This window comes from Canis lupus, chromosome 8, assembly GCF_003254725.2.
Source record: "Canis lupus dingo isolate Sandy chromosome 8, ASM325472v2, whole genome shotgun sequence".
Classification (NCBI taxonomy): Eukaryota; Metazoa; Chordata; class Mammalia; order Carnivora; family Canidae; genus Canis; species Canis lupus.
Genome location: NC_064250.1, coordinates 42384465 through 42398210, shown reverse-complemented (window position 1 = coordinate 42398210; position 13746 = coordinate 42384465). Strand labels below are relative to the sequence as shown.

Genomic DNA, 13746 nt, shown 5'->3' with positions numbered 1-13746 from the left:
TCTCAATTTTCCTAATCAATATAGAAAAATCGTGGCATATGCACATAAAATTCCTTTGCCCTTCCAACCCCTGCACACACACACCCAGAAGAGGAATCTGGAAACTCTAACCATTTTCATATCTAATCTGTATTAGACATCCTTATCCTCAGAGAAACATTCTTTCACCTTCTAAGACCGTCCTGTAAAGGGGAGGATCTGAAATAATCATCTGAGTTTCTAGTCTGCTCCAAGTTATGCCTTAGCTACTACCTTACATCTCCAGAGCTTTGCTGATCCCTCTTGAGAGCACCAGGAGGAAACTATTCCTGCTCTCCTCCTCTTCTTCCTCCTTAAAGCCAGGCTCCCAAGCCCCACCACTTAGAAGTCAGCATCCCCTCCCTCCCATCATATCTTCTTCAGGTCTTCTCTGAATACCTGTGCCCACTCTGGCCCTAGGCCATGAGAGGAATCTTAGTCCTACAGAGCATAGTGGGACATTCATTATGACTTATATCCTGAATATCACATCTCTTTGCAATGAGGAGATTAAGTACAGAGAGGCTGAAGTCCACTGACTTAGTTAAAACATGAGGCCTTGGCCTTCTCATTCATTGCCTGCTTACTGCATCATCTGATTTTCATTCCTCAGCCTGGAGTATTGGTCTTCTTTTCTCTTCTTTGTTTTCTGGACACATCATCTTTTAGGGCAGTCGCCAACTTTGCACAGCCTTACACTACTGGGCTCAAATATTAAAGCAGATGAATGTGGGTCAGTGGTTCCAGGCTGGAGGTAATTTTGTTGGCAATGTCTAAGTGAGATTGCCACTGGCATTTAGAGGGTAGAGGTCGGTGATGCTGCTAAACACCCTGTAATGCACAGGACAGGCACCTGTAACAAAGAATTATCCAGCCCAAAACATGACAGTTCTGAGGTTGAATGCCCCTGGGTTAGAAAACACCAATCATACATTTTCTCTGGTTCAAGCAGGTATGGGAATGAATTAGATGGAAATCAACAACTGGGACCATATTGAGCCTGGCGATTTTGAAATGAAGAAGAATTTAGCATAGGAAAGAATAAAATTTAGGGTGACCTTGGTGCATCATGCACATAATTCAAAACATATATGAATTAATTTGAAAACAAATTATCTAGACGGTGTTCATCTGATTGTATCACTTCCTTAACTTAAACTCCTCTAGCATCTCTCTGTGCCTAGGAGAAATATTAACTCCTGAATAATGCATCTGGGACACTTTGTCATCTGCACCGTGTCTCTCTGGACCCATTGCTCTAAGCTTTCTCCCTGGACAGTCTCCTGTAACTTCCTGACTTCCCTGTCCCCATTCTCCTTGACCTCTTGTTAGCAGCTGATAAAGCTTCTCCCTCTTTTGGCAACTAACATACTGTTTCCTCTGCTTTTTCTGGACCCTGCTGAGCATTCTTCTCCTTCTCTGTTTTTCTTCTCCCTCTCTTCCCACATAACTCACTCTTCCTTCTTTGTCCCTTTCTTTGGCCTTCTAGTTAAACTGGTTCAGAATCTCAGTTCCATTTTTAAACTTTCCTTCTTCCATGCTTCTCAGTTCCAATAAATTGTGACACTCTGTTGATTGAACTGTAAAATCTCACCTATATCTATTCCCTACCCTCTGTTCCCCCGACTCCAGCCTTAGATCAGATCCCCACTTGCTTTTCCCCGGGGATGGCTGCTAGAGCTTTCTAACTGATGTCCAAACAGCTGTCAGGTCCTCCTCAATAAAGCTCATCCTCTCTTCTGCCTGCTTACCCTCCTCAAGCACACAACTAAGCATACTCCCGTCACTTCTGATCAAGCATGCTCGAAAACTTTCAATGGCTCCCAAGTGCATCCAAAGAGTTATAAATTCATCATACTGGCATCCAAAGCTCTTCTAGTCTGTACCCAACTTGCCTTTCCACACTGCTCCCTCCATTCCACTTCATATAGACTTTGCTCCAATGTAATCACCTCTTTCCCATGTCCCCTCCACACCTGAAATGCCTCTAGGTCTACACGTTGTCTTGGATACCACTTCCTGCTTGCTACTTTCTTGGTTATCACAAACATACTGTCTTCCTCCTCTAAATTCCCATAATACTTTATTTTCCCCTCTCACGTTACACCATTTTCTCTCCTATGGTTTATTACTTGTGTGTGCTTTTCTTATCACCCCTAATACATATTTTAAGAGGGCCAAATCCATGTCTGATTTATGTTAGCCTGCCTGAATCATATATGCCTCAATCATTCTTTGTCACTAATGCACAGAAGATACTTAATAAATCCTGATTAAATGGTTAATAAGTTATTCCTACTAAACTTTGTTTTTTTTTCCTACTAAACTTTGAACCATATTATGATATATCTGTTTTAGCGGCAGATTTACATTCTTAATTCTATCTTGCTTAAGCTAAAATTAATAGCATTTTCACATTTTTCAAACAAACTTGTTAGAAGCTTGTTGCTTGGTACCTTCTAAATGACAGGATGAAGTAAGGCTGAGCTTTCAAGTTTGCCACAAAAAAGCTAGCTACATGTGAATAATTAGGAGTTGTTAATTAGTTAAGCACTCAAACAAAAAAAAATTTTATAATAAAATTATAGGCACTTCCCAGGTGTGGAAGATGTTTTCAGGAGCCACATGTGGCCAGTGGTGACTATTTAAGAACACCATGTCCCTAACCAATGAAAACAGTATAACAAAGTACCCATAAACCTGGCTGCTTTCCAGACGGGTAAGCTCAGGTCCTGATGAAAGGCCATGAGTACAAACAAATCGGAAAAGTTTCTAATGGAAACCCTCAGTGGGTGGCTTGAGATCTATTTTCAGGGGTGCTTACAAACATTACACCACCACAAGTACAGTAACAGAGGGCTTTGAAAGCTAATGATAAGAAAAGACAATATTTTTAGAGTACTACAAGTGAGACACAAGGTGGGCCCTTTATATAAGGAGGGCTTACATATCGTTTGAGCTTCATATCCTAGTTACATCTTTTTTGATCCTTATAGTCACCCTCTGAGGTAGGTAATATAATCATCTCTATTGACAAACTAAGGCTAGGAGAGATTAAGTAACTCTTCCAAGGTCACATGGTGGGTTAATGACAGCGCAGGGCTCAAACCAGGCTGACTGTCTTCACCACTACTCCAGTCAGCCTTCTCCAGGCTTGTTATGCCAAATAGCTCCTGCAGAGTCTGAAGACCTATCTTGGGAAGGCACTGATGGAGGCATATTGTGAGCATCTCATCACTCATCTGAATCTGTATGTCACTCTGACTCCACAACCAGCTTCCTCTGTTCTGATGTATAGTGATAACTCAGGGCAAGGGGTTTCCAGAAAGACAATGCATGCCCTGGCTTGGCAAGTTATTTAACCTCGCTCAACTGGCCTAGCAGCTGATTCATGTAAATCAGGTGGCCTGAAACTGACCCTCTCTGGTTGAAGACCTAAAAATCTGGTCAGAATTGAGAAATTATTTCACTTAATAGGACCTTGAAGAGTGGCTATAGGTGGTGGGATTACCTGAGAGAGAAGTGGGAGAAAGGAAGATGGGGAAACTGTCAGTTACTATAAATTTATAACTTTTTTTTTTAAGGTTTTATTTATTTACTTGAGAGAGTGCACAAGTGTGGGGAGGGAGGGGCAAAAGGAGAGGGAGAAGCAGACTTCCTACTGAGCAGGGAGCCAGACATGGGGCTTGATCCCAAGGACCCTGAGATCATGACCTGAGCTAAAGGCAGATACTTAACCCACTGAGCCACTCAGGTGCCCCTGTAACTTTATTTTCAACTAGAATATTTAGTGGTTTCATGTCTTTTGACTTTCATACATTTCTATGGAAGGACTGGCATAAATAATAATTAATGTTACGTATGAAAAATCAAAGGTAGAAGGAATCTGCTTGCTGCCTTTCAGAAAAGGTGATTTCCTGCCTAATGACCTAACTGGTTAGGAAAGAGACAAGTGTGTTTTCTTTATGCTCATTTTAAGTGGGAGTTCTAAAAATTAGAGCACTCTCTCCCTTTCTCCTTTTTTTTTTCCTTTCTCCTTTTTGATGACTCTGATATTTAGACCTGCCAAGGCAGAATGACTTCATTGTATTGGAATTTGGTTTGTTTCAATACAAATAGAAAAATCAAATAAGTGAACTAGGTTTTGAAAATATTTTCATTATTGGAGATTTTTCATCATCATAGGATTGAGTTTATGGAAGTATTCGAGTAAGCTACATGGAGAAAATCTAATTTGTTTACACTGAAATCAGATCTCTCTAAAACAGACTGTGGGGACATTCATTCTTCACTCTCTGAGACTCTTTTAGGTAAGTCAAAGGCATGTTTTCTTTCTGTAATTGCTTACCCATCTGTAAAATGTGAATAATAGTTCCTGCCTCCAGGCAACCAAAGGTTCGTGGTGACTCTTAGATGGAGATATTTGATATGTGTAAATGACAGGAACAATGATGATCAAACACTGAAGATTAAATTCTAAGGAGAAAGAAAGTTGAATTATCATCTTCAACATTTTTTGTTCTATTAATAATGGGGCAAGCTAGTAAAGCTCAGTAATGAAGTGGTTAAAACAACAGGACTTGGATTCTGAAATATCTTTCATGACCACTATCTTTTGGATCCAATTTCCCATGCCTGTGGAGTGGGAGTTGGTTACAAAGATACATTTCTCACAAGGCAAGGGGCTCTCTCTCTGTTCTGTACACAGGGTGTAGTCCTTGTGTAATCGGACTGAAGGAGGATAATCAGGTTGCTATGTAGCCTTGATTTCCAAAAAGGTAATGGGCTTCTGGTACCAACCCGTGTCAGTATCTAGAAGAGGCCTGTTGGGGGGCCTTCAATGAGGAAGCTCTTTCTCTGAAAACATTTCAATTTATGACTCCTCTAACTAAGCATTTCTGGGAGGTCAAACTAAAAGTCTAGTACATAACATAAAACTGTCTGCCCTGTAGCAACAGGATCAACTTTAAAAGAAGAGACTTTTCTATGTTAAAAATAATGAAAGTATTAAAAAAGCACGGACTCCCAGAACAGGGGAAAAGGAAAAATTCGCAGTCCAGGAGAGCTGGATATTCTGGACATTGGTCCCTCCCGTCTCTTTAAATGAAAACCAACTTATTGAGATTAGAAAGAGAAAAGAAAGAGAGAGAGAGGGAGAGAGGACAGAAAGACAGGAAAGAAAGAAGGAAAGATGTAAGAAAGGAAGGAAAGAAGGATAAAAGGAAGGAAAGAAGGAAGAAGGAAGAAAGGAAGAAAATACCTATACATCTTTCCAGGACTGAAATAAGTTCAGGATGGGGATGGCATGTTAGCATTGGAATGAACAGTCTCTTTCTTTGTCCTCACATCCTAAAGTATGTTCTATGTAACGCATAACAGCATATGGTTAGCTGCTGGCTACATGGCAGGACCCTGGAGTTCTATTTCCAACTTAGCTGTGGGCTTTTAACAAGACTGGGTGGGAGAAGGAGAGTGACATAACAAAGAACATCAGGGCAGGCCTTGGCAATGACCAGTTACTTCACCTCTCTGAACTTCCAGTTTTCTCATCCATGACAAGGGGTTACTGACAATGATCTCAGAAGTTCCTGCCTCTACTAACAACTTTGAATCTATGGCATTTTGATGACAAGAAATTAGTTCTTCTTTCTGGAGCTCACTTTTCCCAGAAGTTTAAGAATGTTCTGTTCCATGTGTTATCTTTGAATGGCTGTACACTACCTAACCCTCATTTAAGCCTGACGAGACTACAGACATGTGGTCCTTTTCCTAAGAGTAGATTTCTCTCCAGACTAGGGATTTTCTTAGTCTATCCTACTTACTAAAAACCTTATGATGATTAAACATGTGATGGCCAGTGGCCAAGTCCCAGCAAACACAACTTCATAAAAACAAAGCTTAAATAAATGTGGGAGTCTGAATGAGAGAGTAAGGATCAGAAGGGGATTACCATTCATGAAATTAAGATTCTCCTATTGAAAACCAGGCCCATGGAAGAGGCTGAGCTTCAGCATATATTTTTTGTTTGGTCATTCATTTGAACTGGGGAAGTGACTGAGAATCTTGGTTAGCCCCAAACAAAAGATGAAGTAGGGAAATATTTAGATCTGCTTTTTCCTAAGTTTCTCAGAGTAGCCCAAATTACCTGTTTGTATATCATCAGGTCTTATTTTATTCGATGCAGAAAGCCAGAATTTCAGCAAGCAGTGTTGAAGAGGATGAATGGGGTATAAAAGGGAAAAAGACTGCCTAGGCTAGGTTATTTCTAGAATAACAATTCAAGATGACCTACAAGCTCCATGAGGCCACAATGCAAAGGTATCACATAAAAGAGACTGGGAGAGGTTCACACATCTATCCTCCAGCAAAATTAATTTCCTTGGGGGTTTGTGGTTCATTAACTGAACCTGTGAACCAGCTGTATTCAGTTCAGTGTGCACTCTACTTCCTCAGGCCTTTAAAATTGACAATGGTCTGTAGGTCAAGTTCCAACGGAAGTGATATTTCTGACCTAGCTCTATAAATAGAGCACTGGAAAAAACCCATCAGCTGCAAATGGCCCAGGAAACACACGCTATCTATTAAGTAAGTAACCGCAGTATCTGTACTGCCATTTTAGATGAGAAAAAAATATCTTTTGTTATTTATAATCTTCTGAGCTTTGAGATTCTCAAAATACTTTAAAGCTATTAGTCTTCTTTCAGATTTACAAATAAAGGATCTGAGGCATAAAACCACACAATAACTGCCTCAATGTCATCTGTGCATTGAGGAAGGCATTTGGCCTGATACAGAATTAGGCTGCTTCACTTTGGTAAAGCAGAAAATTTCATCCCCAATGTTTCTTGGCTAGAGGTGAAAGATCTGAATGCAGTCCAGGGTCTTTATTTGCACAACACACCGAGGATCCACGTTCCAATAATACTTGTTAGTGAGGAAGGTTAGAAATGTGAAGACAAGAAAAGGCGGGGCAATCAGAACCTTTGGAATGCAAGAGTTAGGGATGGGTTAATCCTCCACAGCAGAAGGAAGAAACAGAGCTAGCTAATCACTAGGATGAAGACTGGTATGTGCTAGCACAAACCACTCAAACAACTCCATTGGCTTTGTGTGGGGAGAACATACTTTAAGTTTCCCAGAGTCTTAGTATGGTTATGTAAGTCATCATCCAAATAGGACACTTTTGAAAATGAAATGGGGACATTTTAATAACTATATTGGGATAACAGAGATAAGCCAGGACTGTTTTAATAAAGCAAACCAGGATGCACATGGGAAGTCTCAAGACGGGATGAAGGTAGCTCACCCTACACGAAAATGGTCAGTCTACAACCTATCTAATTTACCAATCAAAAGTTTTATAGGGCATACTGCATAGAACTTCTCTGTTATGTTTGCAGTGACAAGTATGAAAGTCCTCAAAGATAGCTATGAAAACAATAACAGGCATGAGAAGAACAGAACTAGGGTGTCTGAATAGAAAGAATTAATCTCCTCCCGCCCAGCTCTGTTTCCAACATTCCCCAAGAAGCCTTGCCCCTGAAAACTTTTCTCTAATATAGCTTTCCTCCAGCTCTTTAAGGAGGGGGAAAAATCCTGACTGGTGACCTGTAGCCAGGTTCCCTGACCCTCTGAAAAGAACTCTTTAATTAAATTAAACTCACTTATTAGAGAAAATGCATACTATTCTTAGGTAAATACTAGCAAATAAACAAAGAAAACAAAAAACTTAACCATTTAAGGAAATCTGGGGCATTGTCTTTCTGAATCTAGGCTTAATTCAACATCAATCAGGAAGATGCTTATGTGAAATGGGTTTTCTTCCATAGCAATGTATTCTAGATGCTCATTGTAAATAAGTGAATTCCTCAAATTATGCCAATCAGCTGTCTTGATATGAGCTTTGCTTTTCCACTCTCATTGTAGAATCTGGGGCAACAGGAGGATACCAGAGCTGGATTCTACTAAGTCTTGGCATTATACTTGCTCATCTCATTTTTTTAACCGTCTTGTATTTTTTTCAGGTGACTTTTTTTTTTTTTCTGGCCGAAGCAGAAGAAAGATAGTCACTTGTTCTGATTTCAGATTATTTAAGGTCCTGGCTGCCAGGGGTGGGGGGTGAGGGAATACCCCTTAGAGGGATGCATTCAGCCAACTGCCTTTGGAGAAAGCTTGGAAGGACAAAAAGTGGCATATATTTTATCAGTTACTCTTCCTGGGGAGATTTAAACTATCGTGAAGTAATGTTTGGTAGCTTTACATATCCAGGGAACTAGTCTGGACAATGAGTAAGCTAGGTGATAGCCCACCTGGCTGAGGAGAAGAGGAACACATTAATAGTGATGCGGAATCAGCTCACATGGCAAACCCAGGACCAGGAGATATGGTCCTTCCCCAAGGCCTTGGCTGATGCAGGATTGGGCCCAGGTTAAGTCTGCTGTTGCTCAGGCTGGCACTATATCTCTGGCTTTTTGCCAGTAATAAGGACAAAAGGAAAAAGAAATGCTGTTGTCTATCAGGTAATATGTTCTTAAAGAAAGAAATTTCTGTGAAAACATCAGTGGCTTAAAAAAATCATTAACACATTTGAAATGTGTTACACATTAACACATTGAAATGAAGACATTTCAACTAAATAGAATGTCTAATCCTGGAGTAGATCTTTGATCAGAAAAAAAAAAATTTCCATAAAGGACAAAATTGAGACACCCAACAAAGTTTGACTCTGACTGGTATATTAGATAATAGTATTATATCAATGCTAATTTCCTGGGTGAGATCATTGTATCGTGGTTATTACGTAAGAGAAGTTCTTGTTTTTCTGAGATAAATTCTGAAGTATTTGGAGATGAAGGGTCATGATATCTACAGCTTATTCTCAAATGGTTTCCTAAAGCTAACAATAATAGATTCATGTTATAAAAAAATAAGTTGGTAATAATAATACGAGAGAGATCTTAAAAATGTGGCAAAAGGTTAGAAGTCTAGGTGAAGCAGGTATGGGAGTTCATTGTACTTTCCTTGGAACTTTTCTGTAGATTTAAACTCTTTTACTTAAAAAAACAAACCAGAAAAAACCACCACCACCACCAACTGTGAAAATGTAGGTTAGCCTACCCTAATTGTTGACTTGGGTCACTGACATAAAATCAGGACACAGGACTGGATCTCTGGAGAAATTACTAGGGCATTGTTTCATTTGCATGCTTATGCATCAGAATCACCAACCAGGTAAACTACTTTTTTTTTTTAATTCCATGCTTTGTAGTTTTATGCTATAATTGCTTAAAGATTAGAATTATGTGTTTGCCTTTGATATGTAGTTGAGATAGTTTCTGTTTCTTTTTTATTTTTTAAGACTTTATTTATTCCTGAGAGACACACACACACACAGAGAGAGAGAGAGAGAGAGAGAGAGAGAGAGAGGCAGAGACACAGGCAGAGGGAGAAGCAGGCTCCATGCAGGGAGCCTGATGTGGGACTCGATCCCGGGACCCCAGGGTCATGCCCTGGGCCGAAGGCAGGGGCTAAACCGCTGAGCCACCCAGGCATCCCAGTAAACCACTTTTTGAAATGTAGAATCCTTGTCCCCATCCCAAACTCAATGAATCAGCATCTCTGAGGAATGATGCGTAGGAGTCTACATTTTCAAAAGGCTCTCCCAGATGATCCCTATATACATTAAAGTTTGAAAAAAATCACATGTCAGGCATTTGCTATTGAGCTTGCAATTACAGACTTCTCAGACATGGACAGTCCATGTGGTGTTAATGGATGATGCGCTTGCATTTAAAAAAAATCTCTCCTTCATGTTTTGTCATGTAGCTCTGCATCCTTTTCATCAATGGAAGACACCAATCTGGTGAGCACCCTCTGGCCCAGTTTTTAAGACTCCTATCTGCTGACTTTATCCCCCACCCACTTCCCAAGGGGAATACGGAAGAGATGTAAACTGTTTAGAAATGCCATAACTCATCTGGTTGGAGTTGTTATCAGAGGAGCAACCCAAAGCGCCAACTCAGAAAGTGGAGGAGGGGTAGCTGACAGCCTGCAGCATCAAATAGGACAGGGCTGGTCAGGAGGCCTGGGTCCCCCTAAGGCAGGCACCCTCATTAAGGCCCCTTGTCAGTCAGGCTCCTTGACCTGCATTTCTTCTAGACCCCAAACATAGCTGAGCTTTCTGAGTCTGGCTTCCCTTTGTTTCTTCAGTAGGAACAGGAATGGAGCACAAGTGAGGGAGTAAGAGAATCAAGTGGGGCAGGAGCTGGGAGCCCGGAGGTGCTCTGGAGTACAGAAGTGTATCTGACGAATTCAACTTAAACTGCACTAACACGCTACTTCCCTCAATCCCACACCATCAGTGTGATCATTATTCCCATTTCATAGACTAAGAAGTAACTTGACTGAAACCCACACCCAGTGTGAGGCAGAGCTGGGGCCCGAGCCCAGGCATGCTAGGACTTTCTGCTGACCAGCTGCCTCCCTTTCGGCCTTAGAGAGCACATCGCTGTGGAGAATGCTTTTAATTATCACCTTGCCCGGAGTGCAAAGATTTATTATTACGCTTTCTTCCCGCCCCGTCTCAAGCACCCCTCTGGGAAGTAGCATGATCATGATAGGAATCAGGATCTTTTCATGCATGGGAGGGAATGGAATGCTGGCATCACACATGTTTGTTGCCCCTGAAGGCTGTGAGAGGGGGATGGGGGTTCAGACACAGAATGGTGAATAGTTTGGGGAGGCAATCCCCGGGTCCTTAGCACCCTGAGTTTTAGACAAGAACCCAAAAGTACTTTGGGTATCTTTTCCCACATTGATGAATTCAGGAGGACTGTCAGCTTCCTTCAGTTCAGCCTGTTTCCTTGACATCTGGAGCTGGGCCTTTTGTGTCAAAGCGAGGAGAAGCTCCTGCACTTCTCCCTTTCTTGAGGTGTGCACATGGATACACACACACCCCATGGTTGTCATGCCAACATAAGGCTCACCAGGAGTTGGGGCCACAAGAGAGGGGGAAACTCCATTCATGCTCAGAATTCACGGTGGCCTCTGGATCACAGGTTCCAGGGTCCAGGCATGAGGGGGTTGCCCTGTTGTGGGGGATCTTGGGCGATGGAGATGACCTTCAATAACTTTCTTCAGTATTCTCTCACAAGACTGCCCCAACCTCTGGTGGTACAGTCAAGTATTTTCAGGCAGGAGCCTCATGGCAGGAGAGGGAACTGATGAAAAAAATGTGCTGATGCTAACAAGACTATTTTAATTGGGGGGGACTGGTTTTGGTGGCAGCAGGCAGTCAGCGTCAGCACACATCTGTGAAATATGAGTTCTTGAGCGAAGCAATTTCCTTCTTCCTTGAAGGCCACAGTCTATCTAGAAATTGGACAGAACTATGGGTTTACTGAAAATGACCAGGTTCACAAAGTGATCAAGATCACCAGCTTGGTATAACTTGTCCCATATCTCAGACATCACTTGTTGCAAGGCATTAAAGAATTATGAGGTGATGTTTTTGGAAGAATTAGTATGTTCCAAACACTAGACCCAATACCTTACCATACACCCATTATCTCTATGAGGGAGATGTTATTATTATACCAATTTTCTAGAGAAGGAAGTTGAGCTGGAGAAAAAGTTATTGCCCAAGGTGACCCTGCAAGTGGCAGAGCAAGGGTTTGAACCCAGCAGCCTGACTCATCACTTCTTTCAGTATTTCTTTCAGCCATTTAGAAAGTATTTAAAGAATGACCATTCACCTCTCTCTCTCTCTGGGAGAGAAAACTCACCCCATTTTCAAGATACTCCACTCATTTTCCTTTCCTTATTAAGTTGCAATATTCAATTTCTTATTCAGAGTCATCTGTGCCTGTCTAGGAAAGCATATTTTAATAATGCTCTCTCCCTATTGTTGGGAAACTCTTTGTCATATGATACGTTTCTAGAAACTGATACCGAAGAAAAATAAATCTCCAGGTTCTGTAGATTTCCAACTGAAAATATGTAAAATAACTTTAGTTGCCAAAATCATGATTGGCTTTCCTTCCATGAATATAATCTCCACATCTGGTTCACCTTCTTTGCCAAAAAGACATGATTATATATCTTTTTTTTATATCTTAGGGTGTTTCTATTTCATGACATTTCTAAATAGGATTGCTATGTTAATCATCATTGCAATCCCATTGATAATTACATTATTTCTTTTATCCATGTTAACTCTATGATGAAAAATAAAGCAGCAGAAGGTAAATGTGATGTAGTCAGAAAAGCCCCACAGGAAGCCAGTGCACCCATTTTCTCATCTGTAATATGGTTGTGGGATAGGAAGGGGGTCAATAATCATGGTTGACATTCACACGCATCTACAATGGGCCAGAAGCAGTTTCAAGTACTTTATGTGATAACAATCTTTTAGTCATTCCAATAACAACATGAAGTTGGATACCATTACTACCCTTATTTTAGAGATGACAAAAATGTGCCACATTTGTGTAGCTAGCAAGTGGTGGATAGGGGGTTCAAACACTGAGAGTCAGACCCCTGAGCCTGTGTTCCAGCCTTGCCCATGACTCCGACAAGCAGCCAGGGCTGGGAGTCCTTGTTCTTGCTGACCTCCTACATCAGCAGCCAAGTTTAACCCCAGCAGTAGATTATTATATCATACTTAGCCAAGGATGGCCCATAAAATTTTCATGACATTATCATAGACTCATCTGGTTTATGAAACAGAGTCATGGTGCACACAGAAAAATCACGTATTAAGCATTTTTTTAGTAAAAGGTTTTATCATCATCATTGTTCTTAGGGAAAGTGACATGCCTAAGGTCACACACTTAGTCATGGGTCAGTATTGGCAAACAAACATCCCCTTTTGGATACTACTTGAACCTCTGGATCGATTGCTTCACTTAGAAGACATCATGGTCTCCCCACCTGATTGGGCACTTCTGTAACTGCATACAGCTCTGTGCAAGACCAAAGGGATCACATACCCACTTCCCAGCAGCCCTAGCTCTAAATTAAAAACAGCACAACAGCAACAATGTAGTAGCAGCAACAAAAATAATAATAAAATACAGGGCAGAAGTACCTTTAGGGTGCAAAATTGCCTTAAACTTTCCATCTAGAGAAGGAAAGGGAGGGTTCCTTCTTTTAAGAGGCAAGTGCTGCCAGCAGGAACCTAAAACTCATTATTATTCTATATTCTCTTTTTGCATGACTGAAAAGTTTTTCTGTCCTCCTCCCTCCCATCCTTATCAAAAGAATACCCCCAAGACAATCACAAACTTTAAAAGTAGCAAACTGTCACTTCAAAAAAAAATTTTAAGAACGAAAAATCAAAAAACCCACAGTGGTTGCAAAACAGCTTTGTGTGGAAGAAGGGCAAGTTTTCTCTTAAGAGAGGCTAATTTCATAGGGTTGGGAAAGAGAGAGATGAGGGGGAAAGGGTGGGAGCACAGAAGAAGGGGAGGCGGGAGAGGAGGGGATAAAGAAGGAAGAATCGCTGGCTTTAAAAAGCAACATTGTCCAGAGAGGTGAAAGGGAACAGATGGCCGTGGAGAATGTGGCCCTCAAAGCCCAGAAGAAAGGGGCGATGCTGACAGATCTTGCTGTTTCCCATTGACGCCTGAATGTTCTAGTGTGGGGAGCCGAGGCCAGTGCAGGGGACAGACCTCTGTTCCCAGAGGCTCACTGGGGCACTGGCGCTGAGGCTCACTGAGAAAAAGAGCA

General features: G+C 41.3%; 1 protein-coding gene across 13 annotated transcripts in view; it reads right to left on the bottom strand.

Moving 5' to 3' along the window:
• Positions 1 to 13746, bottom strand: part of RAD51B (RAD51 paralog B) — an 817007-nt gene that overhangs the window by 302243 nt on the left and 501018 nt on the right. Inside the window, exon 9 of one of the 13 annotated variants that reach the window (XR_003134747.2) lies at positions 4367 to 4494. The exons of the other annotated variants lie outside the window; for them this stretch is intronic. The gene's annotated coding sequence lies outside the window, so the exon portion shown is untranslated. The remainder of the gene's footprint in view (positions 1 to 4366; positions 4495 to 13746) is intronic. 13 annotated transcript variants of the gene reach the window in all.